Raw genomic sequence first — 26,925 nt, forward strand, 5'->3', positions numbered from 1 at the left:
GATAGTTTATAAAATTGATTCAAAAGTGCACGAAAATGGTACATTCTAATACATAATTGGGCAGGAAAACACAATCAGTGAGTTCTAAAAATCTTGAGAATCATGAAAATGTAAAAATATTAGGACATTTTCAGTGGGAGATTTGTTTATTAATAAATAAAGCTAATACCCCAGTGTATGGGATTGTGCGCTTGAGTTACAGCACTAGCAGAGTTAGTTGTGCTGAAGACGTGCTCCAGAACCAGCCACGCCTCTAGCCAAGCTCTGCCAGTACAGCTACAACACTGGTATCTACCGGATAGTATGGAAAACTGCCCAGGTAGGCCCTGTCCATAAAAAGCATGACAAATCCAATCCGTCCAATTACCACCCAACAGTCTACTCTCAATTATTAGCAAAGTGATGGAGGGTGTCGTCACAGTGCTATCAAAAGGCACTTACACACCAATAACCTGCTCACCGATGCTTAGTTTGGATTTCGCCAGGACCACTCGCATCCAGATCGCATTACACCTCGGGCCAAGTATGGACAGAAGAGCTGAGTTCCAGAGGTGAGCTGAGACTGATTACCCTTGACATCAAGGCAGCACTTGACTGAGCATAGCATCAAGGAGCCCTCGTAAAATTGAAGTCAATGTGAATCAGAGGGAAAACTCTCCACAGGCTGGAGTCCTACCGAGCACAAAGGAAAATGGTTGTGGTTATTGGAGGCCAATCATCTCAGCCACAGAACATCATTGCAGGAGTTCCTCAGGGCAGTGTCCTAAGCCCAGCTATCTTCAGTTGCTTCCTCAATGACCATCCCTCCATCATAAGGGCTTCTTCGACAGCACCTCCCAGACCTGCAACCTCTACCACCTACAAGGACAAAGGCAGCAGGTGCATGGGACATCCACCACCTCCATCACAATGTCAAACATGGGGATGTTCGCTTATGATTGTAGTGTTCAGTTCCATTTGCAACATCTCAGATAATGAGGCAGTCCATGCCGACATACAGCAAGACATGGACAGCATTGTTCTGCGGCTGATATGATTGGACTCCAATAACCTCAACCATTTTCCTTTGTGCTAGGTAGGACTCCAGCCAAGAGAGAGTTTCCTCCTTGATTCACATTGACTTCAATTTTACAACCTGGTCTAACAAATGGTACACATAAGAGACTAGTGTGCAAAATTAAAGCTCATGGTATTGGGGTATAATGTACTGACGTGGATAGAGAACTGGTTGGCAGACAGGAAGCAAAGAGTAGGAATAAATGGGTCCATTTCAGAATGGCAGGCAGTGACTAGTGGGGTACCGCAAGGTTCAGTGCTGGGACCCCAGCTATTTACAATATACATTAATGATTTAGCCAAAGCAATTGAATGTAATATCTCCAAGTTTGCAGATGACACTAAGCTGGGTGGCAGTGTGAGCTGTGAGGAGGATGCTAAGAGGCTGCAGGATGACTTGGACAGGTTAGGTGAGTGGGCAAATGCATGGCAGATGCGGTATAATGTGGATAAATGTGAGGTTATCCACTTTGGTGGTAAAAACAGGAGGGCTGATTATTATCTGAATGGTGACAGATTGGTAAAGGGGGAGGTGCAACGAGACCTGGGTGTCATGGTACATCAGTCATTGAAGGTTGGCATACAGCGCAGCAGGCGGTGAAGAAGGCAAATGGCATGTTGGCCTTCATAGCGAGAGGATTTGAGTATGGGGCAGGGAAGTCTTACTACAGTTGTACAGGGCCTTGGTGAGACCAGACCTTGAATATTGTGCACAGTTTTGGTCTCCTAATCTGAGGAAGGACATTCTTGCTATTGAGGGAGTGCAGCAAAGGTTCACCAGACTGATTTCCGGGATGACAGGACTGACATATGAAGAAAGACTGGATCGACTAGGCTTATATTCAATGGAATTTAGAAGAATGAGAGGGGATCTAATAGAAACATATAAAATTCTGACAGGATTGGACAGGTTAGATGCATGAAGAATGTTCCCAATGTTGGGGAAGTCAAGAACCAGGGGTCACAGTCTAAGGATAAGGGATAAGCCATTTAGGACCGAGATGAGGAGAAACTTCTTCGCTCAGAGTTGTGAGCATGCAGAATTCTCTATCACAGAAAGTTGTTGGGGCCTGTTCATTAGATATATTTAAAAGGGAGTTAGATGTGGCCCTCACGGCTAAAGGGATCAAGGGGTATGGAGAGAAAGCAGGAAAGGGGTACTGAAGTGCATTATCAGCCATGAGCATGTTGAATGGTGGTGCAGGCTCGAAGGGCCGAATGGCCTACTCCTGCACCTAATTTCTATGTTTCTATGTTTCTATGTTAAGAAGGCATATGGTATATGTGCCTTTATTAGTGGAGGCATGGAATACAAGAGCAAGGACGTTATGCTTGAACTCCATAAAACATTGGTTGGGCCACTGGAGTACTGTGTGCAGTTCAGCTCACCACATTACAGGAATTAATTGATTGCATTGTAAAAGGTGCAGAGGAGATTTACAAGAATGGTGCCTGGACTGGTGAATTTTGGCAATGACGAAAGACTGGAGATGCTGGATTTGTTTTCTTTGGAAAAGAGGAGGCTGAGGGAAAACCTGATTGAGGTGTATAAAATTATGAGTGGCCGAAATAGAGTGGATAGGAAAGATCTGTTTCCCTTGGCAGATGGGTCAACAACCAGGGGGCATAGATTTAAAGTAATTGGGTGGAGATATAGAGGAGATATGAGGGGGAATTCCTTTACTCAGAGGGTGGTGGGGGTCTGGAACTCATCGCCTGAAAGGGTGATAGAGGCAGAGAGCCTCACCACATTTAAAACATACTTGGATGTGCACTTAAAGAGCCGTAACCTGCAGGGCTATGGATCAAGAGCATGAAAGTGGGATTAGGCTGGATAGCTCTTGGTCGGCTGACAGGACACGCTGAGCCGAAATGGCCTCCTTCCATGCTGTAAATTTCTATGATTCTATGATTCAGGCTTGGGCTGATAATTGGCAAGTAACATGCATGCCACATAAGTGCCAGGCAATGACTATCTCCAACAAGAAAGAGTCTAACCACCGCCTTGTGATATTCGACAGCATTGCAGCAGCAGAACATTTGGAAAAGCATAATTCGGTCAGGCAGAGTCAGCATGGATTTATGAAGGGGAAGTCATGTTTGACAAATTTGCTGGAATTCTTTGAGGATGTAATGAATAGGGTGGATAAAGGGGAACCAGTGGATGTATTTGGACTTCCAGAAGGCATTTGACAAGGTGCCACATAAAAGGTTACTGCACAAGATAAAAGTTCACGGGGTTCGGGGTAATATATTAACATGGATAGAGGATTGGCTAACTAACAGAAAACAGAGTCGGGATAAATGGTTCATTCTTGGGTTGGCAATCAGTAACTAGTGGGGTGCCGCAGGGATCAGTGCTGGGACCCCAACTGTTTACAATCTGTATTAACGACTGGGAAGAAAGGACCGAGTGTAACGTAGTCAGGTTTGCTGATGATACAAAGATGGGAGGAAAAGCAATGTGTGAGGAGGACACAAAAAAACTGCAAAAGGACATAGACAGGCTAAGTGAGTGGGCAAAAATTTGGCAGATGAAGTATAATGTTGGAAAGTGTGAGGTTATGCACTTTGGCAGAAAAAATCAAAGAGCAAATTATTATTTAAATGGAGAAAGATTGCAAAGTGCTGCAGTACAGTGGGACCTGGGGGTTCTTGTGCATGAAACACAAAAGGATAGTGTGCAGGTACAGCTAGTGATCAGGAAGGCCAATGGAATCTTGACCTTTATTGCAAAGGGGATGGAGTATAAAAACAGAGAAGTCTTGCTACAGTTATACAGGATATTGGTGAGGCCACACCTGGAATACTGCGTGCAGTTTTGGTTTCCATATTTACGAAAGGATATACTTGCTTTGGAGGCAGTTCAGAGAAGGTTCACTTGGTTGATTCTGGAGATGAGGGGGTTGACTTTTGAGGAAAGGTTGAGTAGTTTGGGCCTCTACTCATTGGCCTTCAGAAGAATGAGAGGTGATCTTATCGAAACGTATTAAGATTATGAGGAGGCTTGACAAGGTGGATGCAGAGAGGATGTTTCCACTGATAGGGGAGACTAGAATTAGGGGGCATAATCTTAGAATAAGGGGTCACTCATTTAAAACTGAGATGGGGAGGAATTTCTTTTCTGAGTGTTGTAAATCTGGAATTCGCTGCCTCAGAGCGCCGTGGTAGCCGGGACATTGAATAAATTTAAGACAGAGATAGACAGCTTCTTAACCGATAAGGGATTAAGTGGTTATGGGGAGTGGGCAGGGAAGTGGATCTGAGTCCATGATCGGATCAGTCATGATCGTGTTAAATGGCGGAGTAGGCTCGAGGGGTTGTATGGCCTACTCCTGCTCCTATTTATTATGTTCCCCTAGCCCACCAGGCCAAATTTCATCTAAGGTTCTCCCCTGCCCTTACTCTGAACTCACATTTTTCTCCAGTTTCTCTCCGATTTCCCCTCCAAAGACACCAGGAATGTTCGGATTTGTTTTTCAGTTCAGAGGCATATTCTTCTGGTACGCCTCTAACCGCAAGTTCAGGGCCTATATTTTTTTAACCATTAAGTTTCATCCCCTCTCTAATTTCTTTACCACTCAATTTGTTCTCTCTTGTGTGAAGTTTGATGGTTCACTATTTCTTTCATTAAAGCAAGGGAAATCGGGCACATACACTCGTTTTATGCCCCTGCCAAAATAGAAAGTTCCACACTGCTTGTGGAAAGGAGGCAAGTGAGGCTTGGCTCAGTTAGTAGCACTCTCGCCTCCAAGTCAGAAGTTTGTGGCTTTAAGTGGAGTGTTGCTTTGTTGGAGATTCTGATTTTTAAGATGCGATATTAAATCAAGGCCTTACTGTCTGTTCACATGGGCTTAAAAGATCACATAGCACCATTTAAAAAAAGATTGGGGGTTTGCCTGATGTACTGACCAACATTCCTTTCTCAACCAACATTACCAAAAGCAGATTAACTGGTCAGTTCTGCAATTTGGCTGCTGCTGTCACCCAATTAGTAAAAAGAAGAATCTTGGCCTTGTATTATGTCTTTCACGGTCTTCGCATGTCACAACGCACTTTACAACTACTGGAATACTTTTATATGTGCTGCCACTGTTGTTATGTTGGCAAATGTGCATAACAAAGTCCCACAATCAGCAACCAGATACTCGGGGCTTGACTTACCTCCCGCATGGGAACATGGCAAAGCAAGCGGCCAGTCTATCCGGGAGTGATATTAGGGAGGCTTGGCCGATTTTAATGTCTAGGCCTTATTAGTGGGCCACTTCCTGACTTCCCAACCAAAACCGCCAGAAAGCTGGCAGAAAGCAGTTGCTCAGCCGTTAAAATTAGGCAGCAAAAGGCCGCCACCAGAGACCAGGGAACAGTCCCTGTTACAATGTATGTGCTCAGTGAGGGAAATCCTCATCAGCGGAGGGAGATCTCCTGCTCCTCCTGGCCCGCAAGGAAATGGATTATTTTTTTAATGACTCTGAAGTGAGTATGTGACCTCTTCTGTTCAGCTAAGGGCTGCACAATCTTCCTTTCCCATTATCCCTCTCGATTTCTTTCCTTTGAGTCAACTTAAAAGCAGATACCACAAAATAGAATCCCAGCTGATACTTTTCATTTACTTTGGTTGTGACAATGTAGGTCATCTCTTTATACCTTAGATTTTAAGGAGAATTACTTTCCAATCCCTATTCGATACTCAAATCTGTATGATAAGATCAAAATATATCAATAGTAAGAGACTGTGATTACTTTGCGTCTTTGGTAAATCTGTTCACACTGTGCTGGAAACCAGGATTCAAGTCATTATTACCTCTTGTAACGCAGGAGAGGGGGGTGAGGTCTGAAATCCTTTTGAACGTAACCACTTGAAGTCTACCAAAACCCATATGTTATGATTTAATCTGCCATTTTCTTCAGAATCTACTGTAAACCAAGACATGTTCCACATGTTCTATGCCTTGTTAATATCATAGGGCTGAATATTTAGCACAGCACCATAGTACAGATCTATCTTGATCCATGTTTGTGCCACAAATTAATGGACATGTTTCATCTGTGGTGGTTATTTTCGAAGCCCCGATTAACTTGATATCAGGGAGCAAGCATATCACGTGTTTATAAATGGTATGCATACTGAAAAATATTGATTTAATGGGCTAAATTCTCTTCCATTATCCTGCCTGAAATTGTGTGGGGTAGTATTGGAAATGGCAAGAAAATGAGGTGGTGAGGTCTACTGCTGCCTCACTGCCCTAGCTTGGATTTCCTTCTACCTAGGACTGCAGCCCTTCTCCGCTTACTGCCTGTCTCTGCCAGTGAGGGGTGGGCGGAGGGTGGGGTATAAAATCTGGCTTCCTATCCTAGTTTTCCCCTGTTATGTTGCTCCCTGGGACCACAATGGAGACTCCCATTCAGTTACTTGTGTAGGCCATGGCCTCTTCTGAGGCCAGAAAGGCTGCAGTTCCTGCCATTTTCAGGTCTCTCCTACCACCTCTTGTGGTGCTGCACCACTTCCAGGGTTTTCTCTGGCTGGTCTTCTCTTGGTGGCACGAATCCCACTGGGAACCTAACATGCATGAATAATGAACATCGACTCAGGATGTGGCAGCGTCAGAGGGACAGGCCGATGTCCAGCTTCACTGGAACACAATCATAAAGAAAAACAAATTGCTATTTATACTTTTTATCAATATTTATTACCATATTTCATTACCCTGAGATGTATTATGTCTGAAATTAGCTTTGTGCTCATATTTTTCAGAAAATTCTACTTTGTATAAATTTTGTGCTCATCGACGTGAAAATCATCTTTGCTGGGGAATGGAACACGTCAAGTACTCCCACATCAGGCATACTGCAGCCAGTTGTAAAGCACCCTATATTCAGCATCAAATTTAGAAGAGTACAACATGCTCTTTAGCCATATCATTAACCACACCAGCCATTCGGGCCAGTGTTTTGCCATGGAGACCCCTTCACCAGTACCTGGCTGAGACTGCTCAAACTCATTTTATATAAGACCGTTAGAGGCAGTGCCGAAAAGAAGGCTGAGCATCTGCATTGTGCCTGGATTGGGGTGCAAGTGCCAATGGCAAGACCATGTGGAATTAGTCCTTTGGCCTCATTTGTTTCTTATCGGCGAGTGGCAGGTGCTAGTCATTGGTCACTGGTCCTGGGAAGAAAAAAGATTGCTTGGCCTGGATGCCGGCTGAGGTGATGAGCAGAAGGGCTCTGTTTTTAGATGTAAAACATGGACAAAGCATGGCGATTTAGCAGTGGAACAGCCCACACCAAAAATGTGCAGGCCCACTGTCAAGTTTGTGGGGTCCATTTTTTAGATGTCACAGGCGAATGGCTAAAACAGCCATTGGACTCCTTGAAATGTAAATTATGGGAATAACACATGGTAAAAGACCCTTTTGGTAAATTGGTCATGTTATGAGCATCAAGCAATGAATGTTCTGTGGCTGAGAATGGGCCGAGACATAATTTTTATCCCAATGATGTTTTTCGAATATAGCTAGTATTAAAATTGAAGCAGTCTTTCCTTAAATGGAGACGTGAGCCCATTACCTGCAAGATTTATCCAAGTTCCTTGATCTGTAGGTTAGCCAAACTGCAACAGCTTGATTTTAGTTGCTAATTAAATGATAACCTCTGAGGGATGATGGGGATTTGAATTGTGAATTCCAACAATTAATTAACAGATTTTGGGTAAAATTGACGTGCATGTCAAATTTCTCATTAACATGGAATGCAAATATCTACCAGTGTGGCTTTGAACTTGATTAACAACGCTTTATTCAAAGGCCCTTTGGTCTGGAGATAGCTCAATACTTTTAGTTCAGTTTGTTATGTGTCTGGAATTACCTTTCCAAGTGGCAATCCCACTTTGAAGGCTGTTGTGATTTTTGATCATGTTCTTCTATAAATATTTATTATTATAAATTTTTATGTCAACACATCACAATAAATTTAGTCTGTCGTCTGTCATAGTGTAGTTCCTGGCTTTAGCCACTGGGTGGCTCTGTGGAACAAGTTACTGAAGTCTCCCTTCCAACAGTCATCGTTTTGTACATAAAGATGTATATTCATCAATCAACCGTGGAAAATATATTAGTAAATAAAGTCATGATAGTGCCGAGTTTCAACAAAGCTACATGCCCAAATACAAAAATAGTTAATATCTAACAGTCATAAAAATCTGATATGATGGGAAGGAAAAGATTAATCAAAGTAAACATGAGTCCTTTAGAGGCAGAGACAGGAGAAATTATAATAGGGAGTAAAGAAAAGTCAGAGATATTAAAGAAATACTTTGCATCAGTCTTCACAGTAGAAAACTCAAAAAACATTCCGGAAATAGTGGAGAACCAAGGGTCAAGCGAGAATAAGGTACATAAAGACATGAATGGCCTGGATTTTACACTGCCGATGATGGCATACACATAGCGTACACCGTCGTAAGCCTTGTAAAAGACCCTGTAAGTTCTAGGTTTCCGCATGCGCGAAAACCCAGAACTTGCGATCTCGGGAGGTCTCTTCTGCCCATGGGAAGGGAAAAGGACCTCCCTGTGTGCTGGGACTCCCTCCATAAGCATATGGAGGGAGTCACGGCACAGCCTGGGTGCAGCCCTGCACCTCTGTGCAGTGCTTATCAGTGTTTGCAGCACCTTAGTGCTGTAGAACACTGACATCAGAAATGTCAAAAGAAAGTTGGCATGGTCTCTTTAAGGAAACTAGCTGATGACTCGTCATCAAATGACGTCACCAGACCTGTTTTCTCTATTTGGCTGGAAATGCGCTGGGTGGGCCCAAGTAGCAAGCCCAATCTATGGAAAATAATTTCTGAGACCAGGATGGAGACAGCAGTGGGGTTGGGACCCACCACCGACATTGCCCGCCCCGAACTCGCTGAGGTTAGTAAAATCATGGCCTTTAAATTAGTTTCTACAAATTTTTTACCTGAATTAAAACGTTTAAAATTAGCTTTAAAAATTTACATTTTTATTGTATATGCTTCATTGAAGGGGCTTTTAATTAAATTCCAAAATGGAAACATTTATTTTTATTCCAGTTGTGTAAATTATTTAATTATTTGGAGATTCCTTTATGCTTATGGGGATTCTGTTCATTATTATAGTGTCTGGAATCACCTTTCCAAGTGGCAATCCCACTGTGAAGGCTGTTGTGACTTTTGATCATGTTCTTCTGTAAATATTTATTATTGTAAATTTTTATGTCAACACGTCACAATGAATTTAGTCTGTCATCTGTCACAGTGCAGTTCCTGGATTTAGCCACTGGGTGGCTCTGTGGAACAAGTTACTGAAGTCTCCCTTCCAACAGTCGCCATTTTGTACTTAAAGATACATATTCATCTGTTATTCGGAATCTTCCTTTCTGATAGGACCTGGCCCACGTAATCCCAGGGATCGGGAGGGCCAGGTCCTATCAGAAAGGACAATTCTGAATAATCGATGAACATAAGAAATAGGAGCAGAAGTAGGCCATTTGGCCCCTCGAGCCTGCTCCGCCATTCAATAAGATCATGGCTGATCTGATCATGGACTCAGCTCCACTTCCCTGCTCACTCCCCATAACCCTTTATTCCCTTATTGCTCAAAAGTCTGTCTATCTCCGCCTTAAATATATTCAATGACCCAGACACCACAGCAGAGAATTCCACAGATTTACAACCATCTGAGAGAAGAAATTTCTCCTCATCTCAGTTTTAAATGGGCAGCCCCTTATTCTGAGACCATGCCCCCTCATTTTAGTTTCCCCTATGAGTAAAAATATCCTCTGTGCATCCGCCTTGTCGAGCCCCCTCATTATCTTATAAGTTTCCATAAGATCACCTCTCACTCTTCTGAACTCCAATCTATCCTCATAATTCAACCCCCTCAGCTCCGGAATCAACCTTGTGAATCTTCTCTGAGCAGCCTCTAATGCAAGAATATCCTTCCTTAAATACGGCATATGCTACAGGCCCAAGATCTGAAGTCTCCGAAGCCCCGGAGCCTGAAAATAAGTACGGATATGTTTTGTGTGTCGATGGTGCGCTCCGGACTTATGCCTCTGACTGTACATTCCAGTCCAGTATTAATAAAGTTGTACTGGAGAAATTAATGGGACTAAAAGTCGACAAATCTTCTGGACCTGATGGCCTACAACCCAGGGTTTCAAATGAGGTGACTACAAAGTTGGTGGATGCTTGGTTGTGATCTTTCAGAATTCCCTAGATTCTTAAACGATTCCTGTGGGTGAAAGGTAGCAAATGAAACCCTGCCCTTGAAGAAAGGTGGGAGAGTGAAAACAGGAAATGTAGACCAGTTAGCCTGACATCAGTATTAGTTAAATGCTAGAACCTATTATTAGGGACCTGGTAACAGGGCAATTAGAAAACCATATTGGCCAGAAGTTTACCTGATTAAAAAAACGGGTGGGTTTTGAGTGAGGGGCAGTTAAATTGTTAACAATGGGATTCCCAACCTGATCGCGCCCCCATCTCGCCCGTTTCCATTTTTAGCAGAGGCGGGATGAGGACTGGACAGGGGGGCGACCAATCCGCTTCCAGAGGGCGGTACATCAATTTAAATATTATAGTGATGTGGGCAGCCTCTTTTTTCACCGCCATTTTGAATTGAACTACCTGTGGACGGGTTTCACACAATTCATGAAACCCGGCAATTAAACCAAGGCAGCAAGATCCAGGAGGGAACTGGCTTTTTACCTACCTCCTGGAGCCAGAATCTAATTAACTAACCCACCCAAGTCTGCGATCGGCTTCCTCGGCCTCTGATCCCCACCATAAGGCCTCCCCCCCGCCATACCACTGATGATGCTGAGGCCGGCCACAATCTTTTGGTGGCTGGCCCTGATCCTGTCTTCCACCCCTCACCCTGCCGATCCCTGGCCAACCGCCCCCACCCCCTGCTTCTATCCGGACCTGCCCCTCCCGATCCCTGACCTAGCCCATGCCAATCCCCAATCCCCTGCCAATCCTCTAATCCCCTGCTGATCATTGACCCCCCTGCCCGATTCCACAACCACCGGCCCCCACGATCCGCAACCCCGCCTCCACCGATCCCTGACTATGTAACCATGGTTTCAGAACTGGTTGAAGGACAGAAAAAAGAGAGTGAGAAGAAATGGGTCATTTTTGACTTGGCAGGCTTGAACTAGTGGAGTACTGAGAGGATCAGTTCAAGGGCCTCAGTTATTTACAATCTATATCAATGACTTAAATGGGAGGGGATTGAGTGTAACGTATCCAAGTTTGCCGTTAGATGCTGGCTTGAATGGGGCAGATATGACGTGCTTGATCCCATTGCGGGTCATGAATTCCTTGAATTCAGCGCTGTTGAAGCGCGGCCCATTGTCGCTGACAAGGACATCAGGCAGTCCATGCATTTTCAATGGTGGCAGTGGACGTCCTTACAAAGATTATTACACACTCAATCCATTTTGAATATGCATCCACAACAACCAAAAACATTTTGCCTAGAAATGGGCCAGCGAAGTCAACATGGATCCCAGACCATGGTTTGAAGGGCCATGACCACAAACTTAGCGATGCCTCCCTGTGTGCATTGCTCAGTTGAGAGCAAGTGTTGCATTGGCGCATGCAAGGCTCCAAATCTGAGTCGATGCCGGGCCACCACACATGGGGTCTGGCTATAGCTTTCATCATTACTATGCCTGGGTGGGTACTGTGTAGGTCACGTATGAACGTTTCCCTGCCTTTCTTAGGCAAAACCACGCAATTACCCCATAAAAGACAGTCCGACTGTATGGACATTTCGTTTTTGCGCCGCTGAAACGGCTTGATCTCTTCATGCATCTCTGCTGGGACGCTGGACCAGCTCCCATGGAGGGCACAGTTTTTTTTACCAGGGTCAGTAAAGGATCCTGGCTGGTCTAGGTCCTGAGCTGGCAGGCCATAACGGGTGACTTTTCATTTTCAATTGCATCCATCCCAAGAGCAAGTCTGCAGGCTGTGCCATTTCAACCCCGATGGTTGGCAATGGTAGCCGACTGAGAACATCAGCGCAGTTCTCTGTGCCTGGCCTGTGGCGAATTACATAGTTATATACAGGCATGTAAGGGGTGGTTTTCAGGGGGTCAGCTTTCCCTTCTGACTTTATATGAGCGGTTCCGAATCGCTCCCACACCCTTGGTTCTAGACACTGGAATTATGAAGGGACTGTGACAGACTTGGACAGACAATCGGTTTCAAGGTAGGAAGCAGGTATAGCTTTATTGTGTTTAAAAAGAAGTAAAAGGCACACCTTTAATAACACACACAGACCAATACACACTGAATAAATTGTCAAATTACAGCCTGTGGGGAAAAGAATACAGCTTAAACTCTAAATGGGGTAAAGAGGAGAATGCAGATACATTTACACAAGTTATCCCAGCCTCCCCCCTCCCAATTCCCCTGACTAACTAAGTTGCAGCTCTGGGGGTTCAGGGGCTATGCTCACCAATCCCTTCAGACAGTTGCTGGTGAATCACAGTTTCGGGGTTCGCTGCACTTGGCCTTCTAGGTGAGCCGTACCCCGGACGGAGGAGAGGACTTCGGACTGCGTAGTCTTCGGTTGGGGTGCGTCCGTTGATGCGCTAAGTTGCGTTTTGGATGTATGGGGTAAATACCCACTTTCTTTGGGTAGGAATAGTTTTAGTTAGTCCCTTTTGGTAATTTCTCCCCCGTTGGGTCGTTCAGAAGTAGATTGTAGAGTGGTTGTCAATTTGGTTGCTGACAACCTTCCGTTTCGTGGGCCTCGTGCTCGGTCAGTTCTTGATGAGTTCTGGTAATTTCCTTCACTATTCCATTTCTTCACTGTAGAGGAAGCAGGCTGCTTGTGTCTGTGTCTGTGTTCCTGTCTGTGTCCTTGTTCGAGTCTGTGCGAGTTCCAGTCTGTGTTCTGTTCGAGTCTGTGCGAGTTCCAGTCTGTGTTCTGTTAGTTCTTCCTTGGAAAACTGGGGGATAGATATATCCCAAAAAAAGGCTCTGTTATCTCCCATCAAATCTCTTGGGCTCTGTTTAAACTGTTCTGTCCATTGATTTTCAAATGTCTCCTTTGTCAGCAGTAACTCGATTAGGGTGTGAAAATGTGCTATCACTGGTTTGGCATTGTTTTAGGATTGTCCAGTTTCCTGACCATGATTTCCATTGTGCTTGATTGGGTAATTCGATTATCTCTTAGCAGGTGAATAGTTCCCGCAGACAGCCTGGGATCCTTAATGCACGAATTTGCTTCAGAGGTTAGCCCCACCTCCTGTATTTGGTAACTCTTTTTCGCAGCCAAATTCACTGTAGAATCTTAAAATTGATATGCTCCTTCCCATAGATGTTTAGAGGATCTCAAGCTTCTGTAATTTAGGTCCATTTTGAATTCCCTTTATTACACTGCGGGGAGGTCTCCATGAATGCATCCCCTTTTATCCCCCGCAGGCTTCGTCTGCCCCTTTAAACTCATTTTAAAAGCCCAGAAAGGGATTCTTCTCCTCTGCAGGGGAAAGGTACCTGGAATCTTTGCGAGATATTGGTAAATTCTACAGACAGCATGAGCGCCCATCTTTGGATGCGAGCAGAAGCATTGATATTGAAACCTTTGTTCTCTGAGAATAGCGATATGAGCGGCTTATGGTCAGTTTCTAACTCGAACTTAAGCTAAACAGATACTGGTGCATTTTTTTCACCCCGTAGATGCATGCCAGAGCTCCTTTTTCAATCATGCTGTAGGCCCTTTCGGTCTTGGACAAACTCCTGGACGCATAAGCGACTGGTTGCAATGTTCCAATTCGTTTGCTTGTTGTAACACACACCCGACCCCGTACGAACACGCATCGCAAGCTAGCACTAAACGTTTATATGGGTCATACAGAACAAGCAGTTTGTTGGAACATAACAGATTTCTGCCTTTCTTAAAAGTAGTCTCTTGTGATTACCCCCAAACCCAGTCATCTCCCTTACGCAGCAACATGTGTTGAGGTTCTAGCAAGGTGCTTAATCCGGGTAGGAAATTACCAAAGTAATTGAGGAGTCCCCGGAACGACAGCAGCTCCATCACATTCTGTGGTCTCAGCGCGTTCTTGATGGCCTCCGTCTTGGCGTCGGTGGGTCTGATGCCATCTGCCGCGATTCTTCTCCCTAAGAATTCGACCTCTGGCGCCAGAAAAACACACTTCGAGCGTTTCAACCTGAGCCCCACATGATCTATCTGACTTAGAATCTCTTCCAGGTTCTGCAAGTGTTCGATGGTGTCCCGACCTGTGATCAATATGTCGTCCTGCGAAACCACGGTGCGTGGAACTGACTTTAGCAGACTCTCCGTGTTCCTTTGAAAAATAAAGCCGCGGCTGATCGAATCCCAAACGGGCATCTATTGTAGATGAACAGACCTTTGTGCATGTTGATGCAGGTGAGGCCTTTCGAAGATTCCGCCAGCTCCTGCGTCATGTAGGCCGAGGTCAGGTCCAACTTGGCGAAAATCTTCCCTCCTGCCAGCGTCGCAAATAGGTCATTTGCCTTGGGTAGCGGGTACTGGTCCTGCAGTGAAAAACGGTTAATTGTTACTTTATAGTCCCCAGAAATTCTGACTGTGCCATCGGTCTGGCCCACTCGTTGAACTCAACCGGCGCAATGATTCCCTCTCATTGCAGTCTGTCTAGCTTGATCTCCACTTTCTCTCGCATCATGTATGGCACCGCATGTGCCTTGTGGTGGATGGGTCATGTGCCGGGAACCAAAAGGATCTGCACCTTCGCCCCAGAGAAATTTCTGATGCCTGGCTCAAATAACGACGGGAACTTGCTCAAAACCTGGGCACCTGAGGTGTCATCAATGGACGAAAGTGCTCAGATTTTGTCCCAGTTCCAGTGGATTTTTCCCAGCCATCTTCTGCCGAACAGTGTGGGGCCATCTCCTGGTACAATCCATAGTGGTAGTTCGTGCACCACTCCATTGTAAGAGACTTTTACTGCTGCGCTGCCAATTACAGGGATCAGCTCTTTAGTGTAAGTTCTCAGCTTGGTATGAATAGGGCTCAGCTCGGGCCTTTGTGCCTTGTTGCACCACAGCCTTTTTGCTCATGATAGACTGACTCGCACCATGTGCAATTCCATGGATACTGGAATTCCACTCAGCTCAACTTTTAACATGATTGGTGGACATTTCATGGTGAAGGTGTGTACCCCGTACACTTCAGCCTCCTCGGTTTGATCCGCCATGGATTGGTCTTCCTCTGCAAAGTGGTAGTTTTCAGGGTTTGCAGCTCATCTGCACATTCGCTGGAGGTGTCCCATTGTTCCACAGCCTTTGCATGCATAGTATTTGAATCAGCATTAATGGGCTCGAGGATTACCTCTGCAGCAGCAACAAGGTGTTAATTTCCTCACATTCACACTTGATAGCAGACTCTGAGTCATCTGAGGTCGTGCAGCTGCAAGCGTGTACATTCTGCCATATGCATTCCTGCCTGAAAACGATGTTACTTTGTGTACAATACTTGCCAAAGCATCTTTATGCTGCGAAATTTGTTTGGTGCTATCGCTGATGGACATAAATGCCTGGGCTAACGTTATGGCTTTGCTCAGGTTCAGTGTTTCAATAGTCAGTAGTTTGTGAAGGATAACCTGATGGCCAATGCCAAGCACAAAAAAATCTCTTAGCATTTGCTCCAGGAATCCATTGAATTCGCAATGTCCTGCAAGGCGCCTTAGTTTTGTGACGTAGCTCGCCACTTCCTGGCCTTCAGACCGTTGACATGTATAAAATCGATACCTTGCCATCAGAATGCTCTCCTTCGGATTTAGGTGCTCTCGGACCAGCATACACAGTTCTTCTTATGATTTGGTTGTTGGTTTCACTGGAGCAAGAAGATTCTACATGAGGCCATAGGTTGTTGCCCTGCAGACTGTGAGGAGGATCGCCCTTCATTTGGCAGCGTTCACAATCCCTTCCAAATCATTGGCCATGAAGTATTGGTTGAGCCGCTCCACGAAGGCTTCCCAATCATCACCTTCTGAGAATTTCTCCAGGATACCAACAGTTCTCTGCATTTTCACGTGATGGGTCGTTATCTTGTCACCAGATGTTATGTCTTGAATAAAGCAATGTGACTGAGTATTGTAGATTTGAGTAAGTGTGACTTTAGTCTCTTTATTCTGACTCCAGAATGCTCGCACAACATGGGAGGCCTGCTTATATAGAGTGCTTCCTTGGGATGCTGGGATCCCTTGGGACTCTAACAGATGCGCCCTCTGGTGGCGGTAGAATGTTGGTTACAAGATGTTGCATACATAACAACCGCCTCTCGAAGCGTGCTATCCATGTTGCTCTCATTCTCACGGATACACCGCAGTGACCCCAGCCGCCGTTCAAGCTCCAAAACACAGAGCTCGAGTTGGTGCAGCTGGAGACACCTCCTGCACACATGGTCGCCCCAGCTGTGCGAAGCATCCAGGATATAAAAACATGCCACAGGATGTGCAATCCATGGGGCTGAGCTGCCCTAACATCCCTCCAGTTACACTCGCAACTATCGAGTAGAACTAAACTCTAAACCCGAGCACAACGCACCCAGCCGCTTCTCAGCAATCAGCCGATTTCATTATCTAGTTCTCCTTAGATAATAAAGATCACATATATTTACTGGCAATTCCTACTTACAGCAATGCCAAAGGTTTCCTACTGAAAAGAAAAAGAAAAATACTCAGCAATCCACCAGCCAATCACTTACCCGCTTGGCTGTGACGTCACACTTCGATTTCAATTTTTTTTTAAACATTTTGTCCCTGCACCAGCTGGCTCATCCCGACTCTCTGGCCCTTTTATCTGGGCCTAGAACTCCCGCTCCCGCTCCTGTGGCTCCTCCCGACTCTCTGGCCCTTTTATCTGGGCCTAGAACTCCCACTCCCGCTCCTGTGGCTCCTCCCGACTCTCGGGCCCTTTTATCTGGGCCTGAAACTCCCGCTCCCGCTCCTGTGTCTCCTCCCAACTGCTGGGCCCTTTTACCTGGGCCTGGAACTCCCGTTCTCGCTCCTGGCATATAACTTAATGTAATAAAATACTTTTCTGAATGGCTTTGTAAAAGAATTTCTCAGCTTTACCTTGTGAAAGGAGCTTGGCTCTGGTAATTTTGCATTATTGAGAGAGAAGTGTTGTGCATAGACACTCATTGTTAAGCTGATGATTTCTTTCATAACTTTCAGCAAAGATATATTCCAGTCAGAAAGAAAGACGAAGAGAAGGATGAACCATCCGTGGCTATCTAAGGAAGTAATGGATGGTATCAAAGTGAAATCAAAGGCATATAATGTTGCGAAGAATAATGGAAGGCCAGAGGATTGGAACATTTTTAGAAACCAGCAAAGGATGACTAAAAAAGTAATAAAGAGAGAGAAGATAGTTTATGAGAGTAAACTAGCAAGAACTATAAAAACAGACAGTAAGAACTTCTGCAGGTATTTAAAATGGAATAAAGTAGCTAAAGTAAATGTTGGTCCCTTAGAGGACGAGATTAGGGAATTAATAATGGGAAACAGGGAAATGGCAGAGACTTTGAACAAATATTTTGTATCAGTCTTCACGGTAGAAGACACTAAAAGCAACCCAATAATTGAAAAGTAAGGAGTTATTGGGAGTGGGGAACTTAAAACAATCGCTATCACTGGAGAAAAAGTACTAGGCAAACTAATGGGAATAAAGGTGGACAAGTCCCCTGGACCTGATGGCCTGCATCCTATGGTTGTAAAAGAAGTGGCTGCAGAGATAGTGGATGCATTGGTTGCAATCTACCAGAATTCCCTGGATTCTGGAGAGGTCCCAGCAGATTGGAAAACCACAACTGTAATGCCCCTGTTTAAAAAAGGAGGCAGACAGAAAGCAGGAAACTATAGACCAGTTAGCCTAACATCTATCGTTGGGAAAGTGCTGGAGTCCATTATTAAGGAAGCAGTAGCAGGACATTTGGAATGTGGAGTAGAGGCCAAGATCAGATCAGCCATGATCTTATTGAATGGCAGAGCAGGTTCGAGGGGCCAGGTGGCCTGCTCCTGCTCCTGTCTCATGTTCTTTGACCTTTATTCAACTGTGAAAGGAAGCTGAGCCTCATGAACGCATCTTTATAAGTCCAATATTTGATTCCTGCAGTGACTGGACTTAATTTTCCCCATATGCTTGATTTTAGTAAACTAGAAATTAATGTAACTGCTAAAGTCAGCTTGAATGTGTAGATATTTGTATGATTTTGCAATTTTGTGGACTTATCAATAAAAACCTATTTGAAATGAACTGGAGCAGATTGTAACACAGTTTGTACTTTTCTAAATTGCCTGTTGATTGGTACCTTTCGTGAGTGTGGAACTATCTTCCTGTACTTCTGAACTAGAAGGAGATATTTTATATTTTCGAGATGAATAGAGACAGAAGATTTATCATTAGTAGTTTACATGGCAAGTATTGCTCGGATTGCCATCTGTTTAGTGGAATATTTTCTTATTTCTCATGTTTTCTCATCTTAACTGTCTCATTCACAGCTTTTGTGTTATTTCAAGGGGTATTACATTCTTCGAGATATGTGTTAGCAACACCGATTAAATAAATTATTGTGGCTCCCCAGATGGCTCCTGACTGTGCACCATTTTTAAACTGTCCATATTTATCATTTAGTGATCAATATTAAGTGACATTTTTCACAAACCTGACTCACACTGATATTTAAGCAATTATTTTGTCACCATTCGTGATTCATGTTAGTTCCACATTGTGGGTACTTGTCATGATGTTCTTCTTTCAGCTTTGGGATGATAAAAACACTATTCAAACTTAGCTGTTTTTGCAGTAATGAATCGAACAGTGAGCTATAATAACTGTGAGCTTTAAGCATATCGTAATGACAGCCACATGAAAAAAGCCTGGGAATTTTGAAAGGTCATTGTTAATATGCTGTAGTCTCTCCCAAGCAAACAATTTTTTCAATAACATAATAGCCCAAAATGTGCTGTCAAAATAATGTTGAGACGAATTGCACTCGCTGTTATTTATATGCAAATGCCACAAGTGAGGGCAGAAGTGTGATTAAACATGGAAGTCAGAGATGTGCCGCTCCACCGTTAGCTTCGCAAAAATGGCACCTTGCTGGCTGGCGCCATGTTCAAGTGCATTGAGAGGCGTGAGTATCCTGCACTTGTAGAGACTAAGTAAACTCACCACAGAAAGTAAGTCAAGCCATTTCAAATCTAAGTATCCTTTTAACGATGTGATGAGACTGGCACTAAAAATTAACTCTTACAAGTGTGGAGTCTCATTCCTTTAGGTTTTAATCATTATTGGAGATTTCTTTTAATTAAAATTTTTAAAATGTTTTACTTTTTCTTTGTCTCTTTTTTTTCTCTCTCTCTTAATTCAGTCTTCCTTTAACTCTCTTTATTCCTTTTGCTGATTTCACATTGAGTTCACCCATTCTAATTTACACATCCTTGTTCTAACCTTCTGTTGTTCATTTCACAAATCTTCAATCTGGTTGAGGAGAGACACAGTTGTTAGCCTTCATCACTCATATCCCAGATGCCCGATAGTGGGCACCATGCTGTTTAGAATCTCATACTTCCAGGAACTTGCCATTTAAAATATCATGGCGATTAAGTCTAACTAATTCCTTCAAAATGTTGACGACCATTTTTGTTTGTAATTCAATTATGAATTAACTACAGTCAAAGCAAAGTAAATTGAAAACCACATTTCTTCATCTATTGCAGTTTGAGGTGTTTCAGGATAAAATGACACCAGTGACTTGGACAATGAAATCTAGATAATTCTGCATTGGCGCCACTAAAAGTCAAAGATTAAACTTTGGTACAGACCAAACTTCATATTTACATATGGTCATGTATGTATGCTTGGGTTTACTAGCCACCAGGTGGCACCACTGTCAGAGGTCATTCGGCTGTGCGCATGTGTGTGCAGCCAGGTATAAAAGGCCAGCCATCTGGCTCGAATAAAGTAGAGCCAGGTTTGTACCTATTCGGAGTTTACAGTATTCAGTCTATTGAGTTATTGCATACACAACATTTGGCAACGAGGTAATAAGAACCTTCGCATGCAAAAATGAGCACAATTGGAATTCTGGAACGATTCGTGGAGGGAGAAGATTGGGCAGACTTTGTAGCCCGCTTAAACCAGTACTTCATGGCCAACAAAATGGAGAAAGAGGCAGACGCATTTCGGTGCCAGGCGGTCCTCCTCACGGTTTGCGGTCCGAAAATCTATGGTCACATAAAGAATTTCCTCTTGCCCTTAAGTCCAATAAACAAGGACTATGAAACATTGTGTGCTCTGATACGTGACCATCTCAAACCAGTTGAAGGCATCATCATCTCAAGATATCGATTCTATACGCACGTTCGTTCTGAGGGCCAGGATGTATTGGAATTCGTTGCCGACCTAAGACATCAAGCTGGCCCGTGCAAGTTCGAAACTGCGTTGGCAGACATGTTGTAGGACTTCTTTGTAATCAGCGTCAACCACGAGGTGATCCTGCATAAGCTACTGGCGGCAGAGACGCTGATTTTAAGCAAGGCCATCACGATTGCCCAATCATGCATGTCGACAAGGGACAAAAGCTTAAAGCAGATATCATTGAAAAATCGGAACTCGGCAAGTACTGTAAAGAAGATCGTATCGTCGTTTGGCAGAGCTGCATCTGGCAGGGCCTACTCGACTGCGTACGTGAAACCTGTGGCTGCTCAAAGTCCGCCAACGGGAATGAATCCGATATCACCATGTTGGCATTGGGGGGGAAATCATCGGCATCATCAGTGTGGGTTTAAACAGTATATTTGTAAAGGCTGTTCAAGAGTGGGGCATCTCCAGCGCATGTGTCCGCAACTGAGTAAGCGTGCTGCGACACACCACATGGAGGATGCTGTCCAGTCTAGCGTGGATCTGGCTATGCAATCCGAGATACCAGAGGAGGAAATGTATGGACTATATTCGTTCCTAACAAAGAGCCAACCGATAATGATTAATGTAAAACTTAATGGTGTGCCGGTATTGATGGAATAGGACACGGGTGCGAGTCAATCAATAATGGGCCAGAGGACATTCAACAGGCTGTGAGATTCAACAGGCTGTGAGATACTAAGGCTGTGAGGCCTAAGTTAAGTCCAGTCAATGCCAAGTTGCATACGTACACTAAAGAACTCATAACCGTGATTGGCAGTGCAGTAATCAAGGTGTCGTATGATGGTGTGGTTCACGATTTACGATTATGAATTGTTCTAGGCAATGGTCCAATGCTGTTTGGCAGGAATTGGTTCGAAAAAATCAAATGGAACTGGAATGAGGTCAAAGCGTTGTCGTCAGAGGAGGATACACCATGTGCTCAAGTGCTGAGCAAGTTCCCCTCGCTGTTTGAACCAGGCATCGGTAATTTCACGGGAGCTAAGGTGCAGATCCACGTGGACTCGGATGCAAGACCCGTCCATCATAAAGCTCGGGCAGTTCCGTACATGATGAGGGAGAAGACCGAAATCGAACTGGACAGACTCCAGCGTGAAGGGATCATATCACCGGTCGAATTTAACGAATGGACCAACCCCATTGTTCCTGTGTTGAAAAGTGATGGCACTGTCAGGATTTGTGGAGATTACAAGGTTACGATCAACCAAGTTATGAAACAGGATCAATACCCATTACCGAAGGCTGATGACCTGTTTGCAATGCTAGCTGGGGGAAGTCGTTCACAAAACTGGATCTGACGTCGGCCTACATGACACAGGAACTGGTCGACATGTCGAAGAAACTTATGTGCATCAACACTCATAAAGGACTCTTTATCTACAACAGGTGCCCTTATGGAATTCGCTCGACTGCAGACATATTTCAGAGGATCATAGAGAGTCTACTGAAGTCCGTCCCCGGAACTGTCTTGTTCCAAGATGACATACTGGTCACAGGTCGGGATTCCGCCAAACATCTGAACAACCTGGAAGAGGTTCTACATCATCTGGACAAAGTGGGACTCAGACTGAAATGCTCGAAGTGTGTCTTCATGGCACCGGAAGTCGTATTCCTGGGGAGGAAAATTGCTGCTGACAGTATCAGGCCTACGGTCTCGAAAACCAAGGCCATCAAAAATGCACCCAAGCCTCAGAATGTGATGGAGCTGCGTTCGTTCCTTGGTCTACTCAGCTACTTTGGTAATTTCTTATCTAGATTGTGCACCTTATTAGAGCCACAGCACATGCTGCTAAGAAAAGGCGACAACTGGATTTGGGGTGCGTCTCAAGACAGAGCTTTTGAGAAAGCTACAAATTTGCTTTGCTCTAACAAGCTGCTGATACATTATGATCCATGTAAACGTCTAATATTGACCTGTGATGCTTCGTCATATGGAGTTGGTTGCATGCTCCAACAAGCTAATGAGTCGGGCAAATTACAACCTGTTGCATATGCTTCAAAAAGTTTCTCAAATGTGGAAAGAGCCTACAGCATGGTTGAGAAAGAAGCACTAGCCTGTATGTATAGGGTTAAAAAGATGCATCAGTACATGTTTGGTCTTTGCTTTGAACTGGAAACAGATCACAAGCCACTCATTTCATTGTTTTCGGAAAACAGAGGTATCAATACCAATGCATCGTCCCGCATCCAGAGGTGGGCGCTGACATTATCTGCCTATGATTATGTCATTTGCCATAGACCTGGCACTGAGAATTGTGTTGATGCATTGAGCCATTTGCCGTTGCCCACACCGGAGGTGGAAACGCCACAACCGGCAGACCTACTGTTAGTTAGTGAAGGAACCCCTGTCATGGCCCAACAAGTTAAGACCTGGATCAGCCAGGACCTGATATTATCGGTTGTGAAACATTGTATACTTAGTGGTGATTGGTCTGCCATACCCAAGCAAATGTGTGAGGAGACCAAACCTTACATCCGTCGCAAAGATGAACTATCCATTCAATCAGATTGTATATTGTGGGGTAATTGTGTTGTTATGCCCAAGAAAGGCAGAGAGAAATTTGTGCATGATCTACATAGCATGCATCCCAGTATTGTCATGATGAAAGCCATTGCCAGGTCTCATGTATGGTGGCTTGGAATTGACTCTGATCTGGAATCATGTGTGCATCACTTGCATGCAGCTTAGTAAAGCACCAGCAGAATCGCCGCTGAATCTGTGGTCGTGGCCATCTAAACCATGGTCCAGGATCCACATCGACTTTGCAGGTCCCTTCCTGGGAAAGATGTTCTTAGTTGTGGTGGATACTTATTCGAAGTGGATAGAGTGTACAATCATGTCATCCAGCATATCCACAGCTACTATTGAAAGCCTTCATGTCATGTTTGCTACGCATGGTCTGCCTGACATTTTTGTAAGCGACAACGGATCTTGCATCACCAGTATGGAGTTTCAAGAGTTCATGAAACTCAATGGTATCAAACATGTGAGGTCAGCATCATTCAAACCCGCATCCAATGGACAAGCAGAGTGTGCGGACCAAACCATCAAGCAGAGTATGAAACATGTAACTCAAGGTTCACCGCAAACTCGCTTGTCACACATATTGCTTAGTTACAGGACAAGACCACATACGCTTACCAGGGTCTCCCCTGCTGAACTATTGATGAAGAGAGGTCTCAAGACCAGGCTCTGTCTTGTCCATCCTGACTTGAATCATCGTGTCGAATACATACGTCAAAGTCAGCAAGGTATCATGATCGCGCTACTGTGTCATGCGACATTTCTATCAATGATCCTGTGTATATACTGAATTATGGTCAAGGTCCCAAGTGGATCACCAGTACTGTTACGGCCAAGGAGGGTAACAGAGTGTTTATCATTAAGCTCAATGGGCAGACATGCAGGAAACATGTTGATCAGTTAAAGCTGCGGCACACGGATGAACCGGAACAGTCTGAGGAAGACACGATCAATGACCAACTAACCTACCCTCAGTCATCAGAGGACTCCACTGTCATGAATGAATCTGGACTTTTAATCCCTGATGTGGCCATTGCCACTCCCATCAGATCGGCTACCCAGCCCACAGTCATAACAGACTCAGAACGCTCACCCAAGGCTGGAGTTGAACTGAGACGTTCAACTCGGGAGCAGAAAGCACCGGACAGTCTCAATTTGTAAAAAGACCGTTATAAATATCTTAAAGGGGGATATTGTCATGTATGCATGCTTGGGTTTACTAGCCACCAGGTGGCACCACTGTCGGAGGTCAATGGGCTGTGCACACATGTGTGCGGCCCAGGTATAAAAGGCCAGCCATCTTGTAATGTAATCACTTTGGGCCCTAATAAAGTAGAGCCAGGTTTGTACCTGTTCGGAGTTAACAGTACTCAGTCTATTGAGTCATTGCATACATAACACATGGGAATAGGAGTCGGCCATTCAGCCTCTCAAGCCTGTTCTGCCATTCAATGAAATCATGGCTAATCTATATCTTAACTCCATCCACCTACCTTGGCTCTATTGATCTATGATTGAAATTTATTAATTGACGGCCTTTTGGGGCAGAGAGTTTCACAATTCTAACACCCTTTGGGTGAAGAAGCATTTCCTAACTTCTCTCCTGAATGGCCTGACACTGATTTTAAGGTTATATCCCCTTGTCCTTGACACCCCCAGCAGCAGAAACAGTTTATTTCTATCGATCCTATTAATTCCTTTCAAAATCCTAAAAACCGCAATCAAATCATATCTTCATCTTCTATATTCCAGGGAATACAAGCCTAGCTTATGTAATCTCTCCTCATAAATTAACTCGGAGCATTCTGGTGACATTCTAGTGAATCTCCACTGCCCTTCTCCTAAGACCAATATATCCTTTCTATGGTGCAGTGCCCGGAACTGTACACAGTACTCGAGATGTGGTGTAAACAGGGCTTGCTGGTGCTGTGGCAATACTTCCTCCCCTTCATGTTCTAGCTCTCTAGTTATAAAGGCTAGTATTCCTTTAGTCTTTTTGATTATTTTTTGTACCTACATTTTAGTTATCTGTGTACAAGGACCCCTAAATCTCTTTGGAAGACCACTGTTCCTCGCTTTTCACCATTTAAACAATACTCAGATCTATCCTTTTTGGTCCAAAATGGATGACCTCACAATTTCCTGCGTTGAAATCCATCTGTCACAGTTTTGTCCATGCATTTAAACTATCAATGTCTCTTTGTAATTTATGCTCCTGTCTACACTACTTACTATAGGAACATAAGAAATAGATGCATGAGTTGGCCATTTGGCCCCTCGAGCCTGCTCTGCCATTTAATAAGATCATTGCTGATCCACCAATCATTGTGTCATCGGCAAACTTGGATACCTGAGTCTCTATTGTGTTATCTAAGTTATCGTGCGGTTGTGTGTGAAGTAGTGGGTGAGCAGGCTGAGCGGCCCCCGGCCTGCAAGCACTATCAGAGCAGGCTGGGGAACGGAAGGAGCAGCGTGGCGGCCTAGCCCAGCAGGCTGAGCGGCCCCCACCTGCGATCACCACCAGAGTAGGCCAGGGAGCGGAAGGAGAAGTGTGGCGGCATACCAATCCAGGGAGCAGCATGTGCTGGAGGAGAAAGCAACGGCAGTGAAGAGGGATGTCACCAAGATCCAGGTCGGTGATTGGAGCGTGGGCAGATACAGCAGGAGCGGCGAGGTCAGGGCGAAGGAGCGGCGAGGGATTGTAGAGGGACGTGATCGGGGCCCAGGAGAGGCATTAGTTTGGAGCCCAGAAGAGGCGAGGGTCCAGGGGCAGCACAGGCCAGCCCACACTGCGATATGTGTGCGCACTAGGCCCATGCATCAGAGCTGGTCTCCAGTCGTCTTGGTTAATCCTTGCTACTGGACCAAGACCTAACTCTGTCAAGCCCGTGTGGTGGCTGGTGTGCAACGGTCACCACACGTTAAAAAAATCCACGCACAGGCATCTTCCACCCTTCGAGATTTAGTTCTGGACCTGGAATTTTAGGTCCTTCATTGAAACACCTGTGAACCTTTTGATGTGGAAGCAAGTCATCCTCGATTCGAGGGACTGCCTATGATGATGAAACATAGTGAATAGTTGAGTCCCCAGCTTAGATCCTTGTGCGATACCATTAGTCACTTCCTTCAAATTCGAGTACATACTATTATCCTTACTCTCTGTCTTATACGGCCTAAACAATCTCCTAACCAGGTCAATAATTTTCTTTCAATTCCATGGCCTAGAAATTCAACTTCGTGAAAAAGTTGCCAAAATCGATGGCGCTGACAGGACTGGTAACTTGGCACAGGTGGCTATTTAACATAAGAACATAAGAACATAAGAAATAGGAGCAGGGGTAGGCCATATGGCCCGTCGAGCTTGCTCCGCCATTCAATAAGATCATGGCTGACCTGATCATGGACTCAGCTCCACTTCTTTGCGAGCTCCCCATAACCCCTTCTCCCCTTATCGTTGAACAAACTGTCTATTTCTGTCTTAAATTTATTCAGTGTCCCAGCTTCCACAGCTCTCTGAGGCAGCGAATTCCATAGATTCACAACCCTCTGAGAGAAGAAATTTCTCCTCATCTCAGTTCTAAATGGGCGGCCCTTATTCTAAGATCATGCCCTCTAGTTCTAGTCTCCCCCAGGTGTGGAAACATCCTCTCTGCATCCACCTTGTCAAGCCCCCTCGTAGTCTTATAATTTTTGATAAGATCATCTCTCATTCTTCTGAATTCCAATGAGTAGAGGGCCAACCTACTCAACCTTTCCTCATTAGTCAACCCCCTCATCCCCGGAATCAACCTAGTGAACCTTCTCTGAACTGTCTCCAAAGCAAGCATATCCTTTCGAAAATATGATAACCAAAACTGCACGCAGTATTCCAGGTGTG

Source organism: Pristiophorus japonicus, chromosome 10 (assembly GCF_044704955.1).
Source record: "Pristiophorus japonicus isolate sPriJap1 chromosome 10, sPriJap1.hap1, whole genome shotgun sequence".
Lineage (NCBI taxonomy): Eukaryota > Metazoa > Chordata > Chondrichthyes > Pristiophoridae > Pristiophorus > Pristiophorus japonicus.